Source organism: Anser anser (genome assembly GCF_964211835.1).
Source record: "Anser anser genome assembly, chromosome: 2".
NCBI classification, from domain to species: Eukaryota; Metazoa; Chordata; class Aves; order Anseriformes; family Anatidae; genus Anser; species Anser anser.
Window position 1 is genome coordinate 8,183,262 of NC_139721.1, and position 12,133 is coordinate 8,195,394.

At 41.9% G+C, this 12,133-nt stretch overlaps 1 protein-coding gene across 1 annotated transcript in view; it reads left to right on the forward strand.

Moving 5' to 3' along the window:
• The first annotated feature begins 1,100 nt into the window (after nt 1-1,100).
• Nucleotides 1,101-12,133, forward strand: part of NDRG1 (N-myc downstream regulated 1) — a 42,852-nt gene continuing 31,819 nt past the window's right edge. Inside the window, exon 1 of the mRNA XM_083827076.1 lies at nt 1,101-1,229. The gene's annotated coding sequence lies outside the window, so the exon portion shown is untranslated. The remainder of the gene's footprint in view (nt 1,230-12,133) is intronic.

Genomic DNA, 12,133 nt, shown 5'->3' on the forward strand with positions numbered 1-12,133 from the left:
AACATGGTGAAATAGGAACCAGTTTTCCAGGGTTCTTTTTCCAAGGTCAGCACTTTTCACTCAGGTGCAGAAGCTGGGTTAGGAGGAGAGAAGCTAATATGCATTTGAACAGCAGCAAGCTTTTGTAGACTAGACTTAATAAGCTTATTGTGTAGCAATAAAACAAAGACAGAGTTTACCAGAGTTTCAGGAATTTCTGATTTTGTCTTCAAGCCACTACATGAGGGAGTATGATAACATTCTGTGGATTTCATCAGTTTGGGGCAGAGTAACCTGTCATAAAAGTGAGGCTGTTAAGTAAAATCACACACATGGAGTAAGTGTGCTTTACAGAAAGTCACAGAAAAAGCAGCCCAGGCTGTCACAGTTTAACCTGTCCCTTTGCGGGTAGTTACACACAGAACTGTGTATATGAAGATATTCTTTACTCAGCCCGCTAGGGCCCCTTTTTGGAATAAACGATTAGCTGCGCTTCTTGCCAAAGAGCTGTTCTCTGGGAAACTCACACAGCACTTGTTGCTCCCATTGTACCCTCTGAACTTCATCAGAAACATAGGAAGGCATTATTTTGTTTCTGCTGAGATCAGTGTTCATTCCTAGTGGTGATGGTAATGCACAAGCATAAGTTTTGCAATTCAGGATTTGGTAAACAGACTTATTTTTATATAGTATTACACACATCTGCATGATTTTGACCACCTGTGCCAGGACACCCCAGTTGTAGTCCTTTTCTCAGCTTTTCCCAGGAATGCTTCTCTTTGGGCCACTGGGAAAACCTCCTGTTTAAACTCCCGTCTCCTCATCAAACTGTGTGCAACACTTCACACCCTGCGCAGTAAACACTTCGTGAAGCAGGGCAGAAGGTCTCAGCCGTTCAGACATCAGCCTCCCCCCGCCTGGGCTGCATGACCCCGAGGAAAGGGGCAGACGTGGGGTTACGACAAGGGGGCAGCTGACATATAGAGACCCTGCGCGGAAGAGGCGTGCGGGCTGTAACCGCTGCAGGCATCGGCTGGCGGCGGGGGGAGCCCTGGGGCGCCGGGCCGGGCCGGGCGGAGCGGCGGATCGGGTGGCGGCCCGCCCCGTGCTCCCGGCGGGGAGGCGGAGGCGGCGGTGGCGGCGGGCAGCGCCGCCCGGCGGGCGGGGCGCGGGCTATAAATCCGACCCGCGGGGGAAGGCAGCGGCGGTCGGAGCGCGGCGGCGGCGGCGCACGGAGAGCAGCTGTTGCGGCAAGTACCGCGAGCATCTATCTATCTATCTATCTATCTATCTATCTATCTATCTATCTATCTATCTATCTATCTATCTATCTATCTATCTATCTATCCATCCATCCATCCATCCACTCAGTCACTCAACCTTTTTCTTTTTTTTCTCTTTCTCTTTTTCTATCATCTTTTTCTTTTCCTATCTTTCTCTTTTTGTATCATCTTTCTCGTTTTCTTTTTCTATCTTTCTCGTTTTCCTATCTCTTTCTTTCTATCTCTTTTTTTTTTTCCTATCTCTTTTTTTTTCCGTATCTTTTTTGTTTGTTTGTTTCTTCTTTTTCATTTTCTGTCTCTTTTCTTTTTCTTCCAAAGAGGACTTTGCTGGCTGCAGGCTGAGGAGGTGAAGGAGCGAGTGGCTCTTCGCAGAACAGGGGCTGTGCACTGGTGGGTGGGAGTGGCGACTGGGGCAGCTGCTGGATGCTGCTGCCTCCCGTGACAGCAGCGGGCTGGGCTGGAAAACAGCTGTGAAGCGAAGGCACATACTTTCTTACGGAAGTTGACTACTGGCGCTTGTTGCTTCTGTTTCTGTGCTGTCGCAGCTCCACGTTGGATTTGGAGCAGACGACAGACTTGATTGGTGTCCAGCCTTTACTAGTCAGTTGTTTCTGTGGGGTTATTGTCTTAATATGTGATGCTAGGTGCAGTTTACTGTGAGCACTTCCAGGCACTGCTAAGGTTCATAGCACTTCACTGCGGTGTTTGCAGCGGAGGCAAAGCCTATGTACTGGATCTCATGAAATATGAGATTTCACTTCTGCTAGTGAGGATGTTTTGGTTAGTGCTTTCCACTGTATTATGGTTTTCTTATGAAACGCTTGTATCACTCCATATCTTACTCACTGTTTTATGAAGCCCCCAGTGCCCAATTTTGTACCCCATCCCCAGAACTGGACTACTTTTACTTTCCAGATGGAGGTATTTACCAGCTATGTAATTTGGATTTTTTTTTTTTCTGAGTTGTCTATTTAAATATAAACTGTATTTTGAACCTGAAAAATGCAGTAGTAGAGGCATGGAAGAGGTCAAAGACCAAAGCTGTATGTCCAGATACTCTGTTAAGTGTTACACTGTTATGATTTCTTCTGAGTTTTTGTTTACTTTTTTATTATTATTTTATATACAACTGTGTCAAAGATACAGCTGCTGAAAAAACACCACTGGGGCAAGCAATAGAAATACTCTGTAAACAAGAGCTATCAAAGGCAAACATGTAAGCCTACCTTGCTGTTTTTAGTCTACTCTGTTACTGGCAACTTACAGCAAAACTTCACCTGTTAAGCTGGTGCAGTCTGAACTTGGCTCGGGGAGCATGCTTTTAAAAATCTCATGTTCTCTTAACTAAAGTCTAACAAAGTTTGACACACTGTTTTTATCACCAGTACTCATGTAAACAGCAGGTACTCTGTCTTGCACACAGCAAGAACTTAGTGATGGTGGATAAAATGGTAAAATAGGAGTAGATGCTACAAAACTAGTGTTCCTTAAACATTTGTACAATCTCCCGAGTACTAATAAGGTCTGTGGCCTTCAAGAATAATTCATGAATGGATTCAGGAGGAATTGGTATGTGATTTGACATATACAGGTTTCTGGATAATACTGGTGCAGTAAAAAGAGGCTTTAATACATTAATGAGAAACTACTTAGGATGTGTATGGTTTCCATACTTAATATTTTTCAGTATAAACAGAACAGATGCTATGTCATAAGTAGGGAACTAGAGGCCGCAAGTTCTGAATCTGAGTTGCTTGCACTGCAGTTACACAAACATCTGAACAGGCTGGACTTCAACTTTGGAAACTTTGAACCAAAATTTCAACAATAAGTGAACTGAGAGGTGCCCTTGAGAATGGGCATGCTCTAGACTAGCTGGCCTCAAACCAAGCTACTGGAGAGGGGTCTAGAAAGTCTTGAAAGCTGGGATTTTCATTTATTTCCTGTAGGAAAAAGGGTTTATATATCAATTCCCTTCGTTCATTGGTCACTTCACCCGAAGTGACAGTAGGCTAGAGATGTTAAAATGTGAGGTGCTCAAGGAATTTGACAATAGCAGAAGTGATGTGGGTGCCCCTGCTGAGGGTGTGCTGCCACATGTGCACACCTGTGTTTGAGAATCAGCATCCTCACCATGGAAAAACAGACTCCTTACGTTTTGTTGTTTCTCCCATGCACAATGCCTTTTTTGTTCTTGCCAAAATAAAAAAAAAAAACACTAAAATCATTGCAGATCATTTGGGTAGATCAAATGAATGCTCAGTAAAAACAGTAGGATTCCCCAATTTTCTTGACTCCGGTGGAAGATATTTTACTCTTTCAAGGTTCCTTTTTACACTATGACAATTACATGGGAAGTTCACAGCATATCTTGGGAAACAGTTTGGCATGGTAGCCTGGTCTTTAAGAACAGTTATAAGCAGTTGACTAATTTGCTCTAGTAGTTCATGTGGGGATATCAAAGAATCATAGAATGGTTTGGATTGGAAGGGACCTTAAAATCATCCAATTCCAACCCCACTGCTGTGGGCAGGAACACCTCCCACCAGACCAGGATGCCCAAAGCCCCATCCAACCTGGCCTTAAACACTGCTAGGGATGGGGCATTCACAACTTCTCTGGGCAACATGTGCCAGTGCCTCACCACCTTCACAGTAAGGAATTTCATCCTTATATCTCATCTAAATCAATTTTTTTTAGTTTAAAGCCATTCCCCCTTGCCTTATCACTCCAATCCCTGACAAAGAGTCCCTCCCCAGCTTTCCTGTAGGCCCCCTTTAGGCACTGGAAGGCCGCTGTAAGGTCTCCCCAGAGCCTTCTCCTCTCCAGGCTGAACAACCCTAACACCCTCAGCCTGTCTTCACAGGAGAGGTGCTCCAGCCCCCAGTCATCTTCATGGCCCTCCTCTGGACTCGTTCTACTAGGTCCATGTCCTTCTTGTGCTGGGAGCCCCAACGCTGAACACAGTACTCCAGTAAGAATCAGTTCAAAATAAGAATCAGAACACTGTTAATCGGTGAATTGATGTGAGAAAAATGTTTGATTCATATATTTAAACTGAAGTGATTAATTTCTTTGGCTGAAATGCAACATATATCTTCTCATGACCAGCTTAAAGGATTTTGGCAAACTTCTAACTTCCCACAGAGAATACTGTTCTTTCGCTTAACCTCATTAGAGCCTATGAACCTGTTGCACTAAATATGGAGCATATATGTAATGAGATATTTCCTGCTTTTATTGTCTCAAAATAGACAGAGTGAAAGAAATTATACAGATGGGTGAAACTGGCTTGAAGTTCTTCAGAAAAAAGACAACTAGAAACAATAAAATTCTCAAAAATACTAAAAACTAATTATACTGGATCAGCAATGTTTACATCATGCATATAGCTAGAAGTTTAGGGCAGCAAAACCGCTTTTGCCATCAGTAGAGAGAAAGCCTGTGAAACTGATGGTCTGTATTAGGTCAATCCCATCAGTATGCAGCAATGGTGACTTCTCTAGTTGCACTGATTTGTCCAATTGGAAGGTAAACTGCAGGAACTAGGAGATAATGACAGATGCAGTGACTGCTTGATATTAATAGTGATTATATATTGTTTCTTGAGACCAAATAAAACTTCCAGATGGCAGGTTTTTTTACATCTAATTTAGAAATTTCAAAGAAGTACAGAAGAGCACATTCTATACTGTCAATAATGCTGTTTGACCAAATAAATGGTATTGTATGTAGACTGCCCTTTAGCTTCGGCTTTTAGGTGTGCATTTGTAAGTTTACCAAATGCATGAAGGTGATGTCCCTGTAGCCTTCTTGGTGAAGAACTTTCTAGAATTTTGCACAGGGACCTCCAGCAGATTGAGGAAGCAATAGTTACCCCTGTGCTATATGTCAAAAGCTCTGTCTCAGAAGTTCCAAATAAATTGCTTTCTACTACTGGAAATACTACATGGGAAATACTCTGAAACTGTTTAAAAGGCTTAGAATAAGGAAGTCCTGATTTCAGATTTGGTAATGTGTGTTGCTATGGATTACTAAAATCTGGGTTAGGCCTCTTGGAAATCAATGGCTATGAATAAAATGGCTATTGAACTTGTTGTTTCTCTCAAATGGTGGTGTTTTTTTTTAATCTGTGTCACTTCCAGAGCCCTGGATAACTTCAGTGGGGCCAGTCAGCAGGAGGTAATCCCTATTGTTAATTCCCTTTGGCTGCAGAGTTGGAGTAGCAGTAAGAAACCATTCAGAGCTTCTCCTGGATATGTGAACATGTTTCATTTAAGTGTTATTATGACATAATTAAACCCAGTTCTGAGCATCCATGAGAATCAGTACCATTATCTGCCATTTAGTTCAGCACAGCAAGTGGTTAGAAAGTAAAGCCTGCAATTATCCAATTTTCAGACTCAAATGTGCAAGCTCCTTTGTTAACAATGAAGATGAGTTTTACTTCTAGCAAAGGGCTGATACAGGATCAGGCCTGTTTTGTTTCCCAACTGGCATGAGAAAGTTGTCTTTGGATAATACCCAGCAGTTTGTTGTCAAATGGGACATTCTCCATACAGAGGAGATCCACAGTGTTCTTGTGGATGCACAACTGGACTGCCCATGCTAATGAAATTTTCCACAGCTGTATCTGTTTGTACAAAGCAGGATGTATGTCAATTTTACTGCTCTAATTTTGTGTGGCTGATCACGTTTCCTGTGTTTCTTTTGGGTTTTGTGCTACTTCCTTTCAGTTAATTGTCACAATTTTAATATATCTTTTTCATCTGCCAGTCAGGTTTTTTTTCTCTTTATAGCTGGAAGTCGGTCCACGCAGATCTTCCTTTTCAAGCCCTGTTTTTAAAATTGGATAATCTCTACTTTTCCAAGCTTTTAACTGGCTACTTCCTGTCTGAACTAAGTATAGCTTCAAAAGTATAGCTCTTGTAGCTTCTTTTCTACCATGGATGTGTCAGACCAGTCTGCTAGTACCGTATGGATGATGTAAAAGTTAGTGGAAAGAGCAAACCTTAGAACCTAGTGCAGCATGAAAACCTAATTGACTAAAACAGTTTTTTCCATGTGCTTTTAAGGGTTTTTTTTTTTTTTTTGGGGGGGGGGGGGGGGTTGTTATTTATTTATTTCCTTGCCATTTGTCTTGGTTTCAGCTGGGATAGAGTTAATTTTCCTCCTAGTAGCTGGTATGATGCTGTGTTCTGGGTTTAGGATGAGAATAATGCTGATATCACACTGATGTTTTAGATGTTGCAGAGGAGTACTCGCACAGAGCCAAGGACTTTTCAGCTCCTTGTGCTGCCCTGCCAGTGCTGGGGGTGCATCAGGATCTGGGAGTGGACACAGCCAGGACAGCTGGCCCAGACTGGCCAAAGGGATGTCCCATACCGTGTGGCGTCATGCTGTGCAATAAATGTGGTTTGGCTGGCTAGAGTGGGGGGGGACTGCTGCTCAGAGATGGGCTGGGCATTGGTCAGAGGGTGGTGTACAATTGCATTGTGCATCACTTGGTTTGTACATGCTATTATTATTACCATTATTATTATTATTTCTCTTCCCTAAAAAAAAAAAAAGGCGATAGTTTTACATACTTAATCTGTACTGCACCTGAATAAGATTATGTAGATGGAGAACTGAACATAGCACTCCAGATGGGGTCTCGTGAGAGTGGGTCAATCCCTTCCCTTGACCTGCTGGCCATGCTGCTTTTGATGCAGCCTAGGATACGGCTGTCTTTCTGGGCTGCAAGCACACATTGCTGGTTCATGTTGACCTTCTTCATCAACCATCACCCCAGGTCCTTCTCAGGGCTGCTCTTAGTCCATACTCCGCCCAGCCTATATTTATGCTTGGGATTGCCCTGACCCACATGCAGGACCTTGCATTTGGCCTTGTTGAACTTCATGATGTTCGTACATGCCCACCTCTCAAGCCTGTCCAGGTCCCTCTGGATGTCATTCCTTCCCTCCAATGTGTCAGCTGCACCATACAGCTTGGTGTCATCAGCAAACTTGCTGAGGGTGCACTCGATTTCACGGTCCATGTCACTGACAAATATATTAAGTAGTGCTGGTCCCAATACTGATCCCTGAGTAACGAGTAACCACTCGTTACTGATCTCCACCTGGATATTGAGCCATTGACCACAACTTTCTGAGTGCAACCATCCAGCAAATTCCTTACCCACCAAATGATCCATCCATTAAATCCATGTCTCTCCAATTTAGAGACAAGGATATCATGGGTGACAACATCAAATGCTTTGCACAAGTCCAGGTAGATGTCAGTTGCTCTTCCCCTATCCACCAATGTTGTAAACCTGTTGTAGGTCACCAGGTTTCTCAGGCAGGATCTACCCTTAGTGAAGCTATGTTGGCTGTCACCAATAACCTGCTTATTTTCCGATGTCACATATGTATGAATGTATCAAATGGTAGGCAATGGAAAAGTAGTTAGGAAAGTAGAATAAAACTTTAAAAGGAAACCTTATTTGTTAACAGAGTAAGCAGACATCCAGACAGGAAACGTACTATTAGAGGAAGGAAGGATTGCTCTTGCTGTGGCTTTTTGGTTTGCTACCTTCAGGAAGCTCCGATGCACCTTGTCAAACTAATTTTGTCATTTTTTCTATTGCTAGAGTTCTAGAGTGCTCTAAATACATTTTGTATGTAACATATACCTATTAAATTTTAGGTTGCATTTGTATCCTTGTACAAAGTTGCACCATACTGGGGTATTCAGTGAAATAAAGGCAGCAATGAGCTTTATGATGACCCTTTATTTTTTAGCATATTACGAATAGATTTCTTCTTGTATTGTTTCATTTAAGAACATCACATATTTTTCTTCCATTCAGAATACCCTGTATTTTTTAAAGTTGCGTGTAAAATGCCAAATAGCAACATGTGCCTTGATAACTCCAGCCTCTCTTACAAACGTGTGAAAAGTGGTAACTTAAATTTCACTTCCTGACGTAGCAGATGCTGATAATAGAGCATAGATGGGTGAGATTTTTCAAAAAGTCTTCTAAGGAAGAAGAATTGCCTTTTGTCCATCTTGAAGGAATTTGGAAGTCTTTGTTTTGATAAGCAAGGAGTATTCTGGCACTGGATAGCACTAACTTAGACACTTATCTCACCAGTCTCTTATGTTGTGATACAGCGAGGAATGTGCTCAGCCTTTAGGAAGATTATATTGTATCTGTAGATGTTGAGGCTTGCAGGTAATATGACTGTTACCCAGGTCTAGCCTTGAGTAGTTCAGCATGTGCAGATGCTTAAATTTGAGTAACAATAATGGGAATTTCCTGGGAGGAATTAGAGATGTGTCCTTAACGCAATGGCCATTTGTGCAAAACCTGAGTCATGATGAAGTTCAAGAATACTAAAGTTCTTCCCAGAAAGGTGGACTGAAAGTTCAGAGGAACAAAACGATGTCCATCATTTAAACTTTTCTCCTGAAAATCAAACAAACCCCATCAAGACACTTGTCATGGAAAACTTCAGCCTAGACATTTTGGCAAGGGTTATAAAGAACAAGTAGTCTATGAACTCAGAAGCTGTAACCCATATAGTATGACCTAATGAGTAAACGTAAATAAAGATATATCATCAGCCTTAGTTTTGATGTTTTGCAACATGATTACTCATCTTTGCAACATCAAAATAAAAATGCAAAACAAATAAAAAGAAACCACTATGTACTTGCAAGGGTGCAGACTAGAGCTTGATAACATTCTTCATCTCTGAGTAGACTATGAGCCTGTCCCTTCTGGAATAATCTCAGTATGTTTTTGCCTCTAACTTGCACAGAACCACCCACTTTTTGAAGTAGTTGCAGCTGGGCAGAGGCTATGAACTGTTAAAGCATGGCAGATTAAAAATAGGAGGGGGTGGGGAGAATGGCCTGACATTGGTGAGCTGCAGGAACAATAGCTTGTTTCTTGTCTGTTTAGAGTGCAATCTTTGTGGCAGAAGCCGTCTCTTCCATGTTATGGAATGCTTAATGTGTCTTTGCGGTATTCATTATTTAAACTGCTCCCAAAATCCAGCCTAGTGCCCAGGTGCAGGGGGGTGTCAGGATTTGAGCCACTATATTGCCTTTAATCTTTGCTTAAGACCTTTATGTTTGCAGTCATTCAAAAAGGAGTAGAAAGGATATGAAGGATGTTGAGAGGATAGTAGGAGGGTGCTGGGGCAGTGAGAGGAGATGTGCTATCTTGGTGGTATAAGAAAAAGTCTAGGAAGACATCTGATTGCTCTTCGCTCTTTCCACCCTATGGTGCCACCACCCACAGCCTGGAGTTGTTTTTAAAGAAAAAAAAATGTGTAAAAGCACAATTTTGGCACCAGAACAAATGGGCATAATTAATCTTGAAGTAAACTTAGGCTGCTATTTAGATGTTGAATTTCTTCTCACAAAAGCCCTGGATTCTCCTACCAATACATTGGTTCATCACAGTCTGCAAGGACTTTTTGCAACCGTGTCAGCACTAAACAATGGTTGCTTGAGGAGGTGGGTTGGGATGACAGTGCTATTCATAGCTAAAAAGTCCTGGGCAGGCAATAGTATTTTTAATCTCCTTGAAAAAAATTCATATTATTGGAGATTTCACTTTCCACAAGTTTCCATCAGTTTCAAATGCCAGATGCTAAAGAACTGTGAATTTCAAGGTTTGTAGTCTGCCCCTTCTGGAGTTGTGCTGTTATACTCTAGGTAATATCAGGGACTGCTACAATGGAGAGAAAAAAAAAAAGGCATTAAAACATTGCAAACTCTCAATTTCTGTGCCAACTAGAACTATGGCAGAGGCCCATTATATTGTGGAAGAGGTAGGGGTGTCCAGCATAGGGGAGAGGGGGATGGAAGGCATGTCTTTTGGCTAGCACTGTGACCCTTCCCAGTGTCAGTTTTTACTCCCATGAAGCATGGGTGGACCTCAAGCTTTCCAAGGAACATTTTTCATTGCATCCCCCAGCAAGAGTATTGTGCAAACAGCACAGTTGCAACAGTTTTCTTCAGTTTTGCTCAACATCTGTGGAATAGAGAAAGGGGTTGCTTCCAGTTAACTTTGTTTTGATTCCCTTATCAGTGCTCAGCTGCTGGAGCGTATCGTGCATGTGAAGAGTAACCAATCCCTGGTCTGAGGAATTGGCAGTTCAAAGGCTCTGTCTGATCCTAGAGTGGTTGTAGCAGAACAGCTCTGTGCCTATACAGGTGCCTGTGCCAGCCACCACACAAGTGAAACAGCCAGAACAAAAGGATTAAAGAGTAGCCTGGAGTTTTCTAACCACTGGGGTATGATGAAGCCACAGGCAAGTGTTAGCTGCAGGGAGTGCCGTGGTCCTGCACCCAGGTGGTGCTCACAGAAGCCCATCAAAAGATCAGTTTTTGGCTCCATCATCACAGTTTTCTCCTTGTGGCTTAACTTGGCTATTACTTGGCACAGGACTCAAGCTCTTGGCTAAAGCATCTCAGTTTCCTAATCAGATTGATTAGCACACAGCATAAATCTAAATGTTAAAATGTCTAAAACTTTAAGCCCTACTTATTTTTGTCTTTGAAAACTGTTGTTATGCTCCATTATGCTATTAAGAACCTTCCTTTTTTTTTTTTCTGACATCATCTTGAGCTTTAATTTCCACTAAAATATGATTGTAGAGTAACTCACAAAAGGGTTTAAAAAAGAAATAAAATCAAATAGGCTAGAAACAACAAAAATAATTAAATTGAAGGCCAGCAGTGTGCTGTGCTTTAAGAAGGCTGGGTAACAGTGATGCGCAGGACATCTTTGAACCAGAGTGTACCCTGCCACCCTGAGGCAGCATAATTGGTTCAGTTTCCTGATATTAGTACATTTAAAAATATGCTTTAGTTCATCACCTTTTTTGATTTGAAAGTTTAAGTGTTGTAAGGGTTTCACTCCTAAGCTTCCTTTTTGTCAGGTTATTAACTTTTAGTTGCAAATCAAGAAGATCATGTAGTAACTAAAGGCTAAGGTGAAGCAGCGATTCCCAGGTAGCTGAGTAACTTCAACTTTTGACACTTGCTGTTCAAACTTCTTAGTCGGATGCTATGTAACCCTCAAAAGTCATGTTTTTTTTAAAGGGAGGATCTCTCTGTAAGAGTCATTTCCATTAAAACCTCTTTCATGATTTATTGTGTGAAACTATGTCAGAGAAAATCAGTAGTCAGACAGTACACAAAGGACCTCGTGACACCAGAGCCTGTAACAAAGAATAGCTTAAACAGGGCATAGTGTGGGCAGATGCTTATGCATGAACTGTTTTGGATGCTTGCAAGATGATTAATTTTCAAACAAATGATAAACAGGAAAATTAGATTTGTCAAGTTTATTATGAAATATCTGAAATGTAAACCATGCTTAATGAGAGCATGCATTGTGGAGCATAACCATACACTTGCTATTAAGTGAAGTCCACTTGTTCCTGTGCAGTGGAGACATTTTTTTTTCAAGTTCCTCTCCAATTTACAGTCAGACTAGTTTACAGCACTTAGTGTTAATCACTGGAAAAAGTCTAATTCAGCACATGTAAGGTTGCAAATGCTTTTTGAAAGTCACAGTAACTTTCTTTGCTTAGCTGTCAGAGGCCTGAGCTGCTTGGTTATTTTTCTGACCTGGACTCGATGGGTGTCGTTGCTAGTCACCTTTTTCAGAGCTCTGGAGATGTTAGTTTTCTACCTCCTGGCCCCAGTCCTGCTTGTTTAGTAAGGCTTTGAGCTGCTGCAGAATAACAGAGCCCCAGATTCCTACCTGCTTTAGTGCTTGAGGACTCTTTAGTGCCTCTTAGGACACTTGGAGCTTTTAGATGTTGAAGCACTGAGTGATGTTGCCAACCTGGAAATGCCTCCAG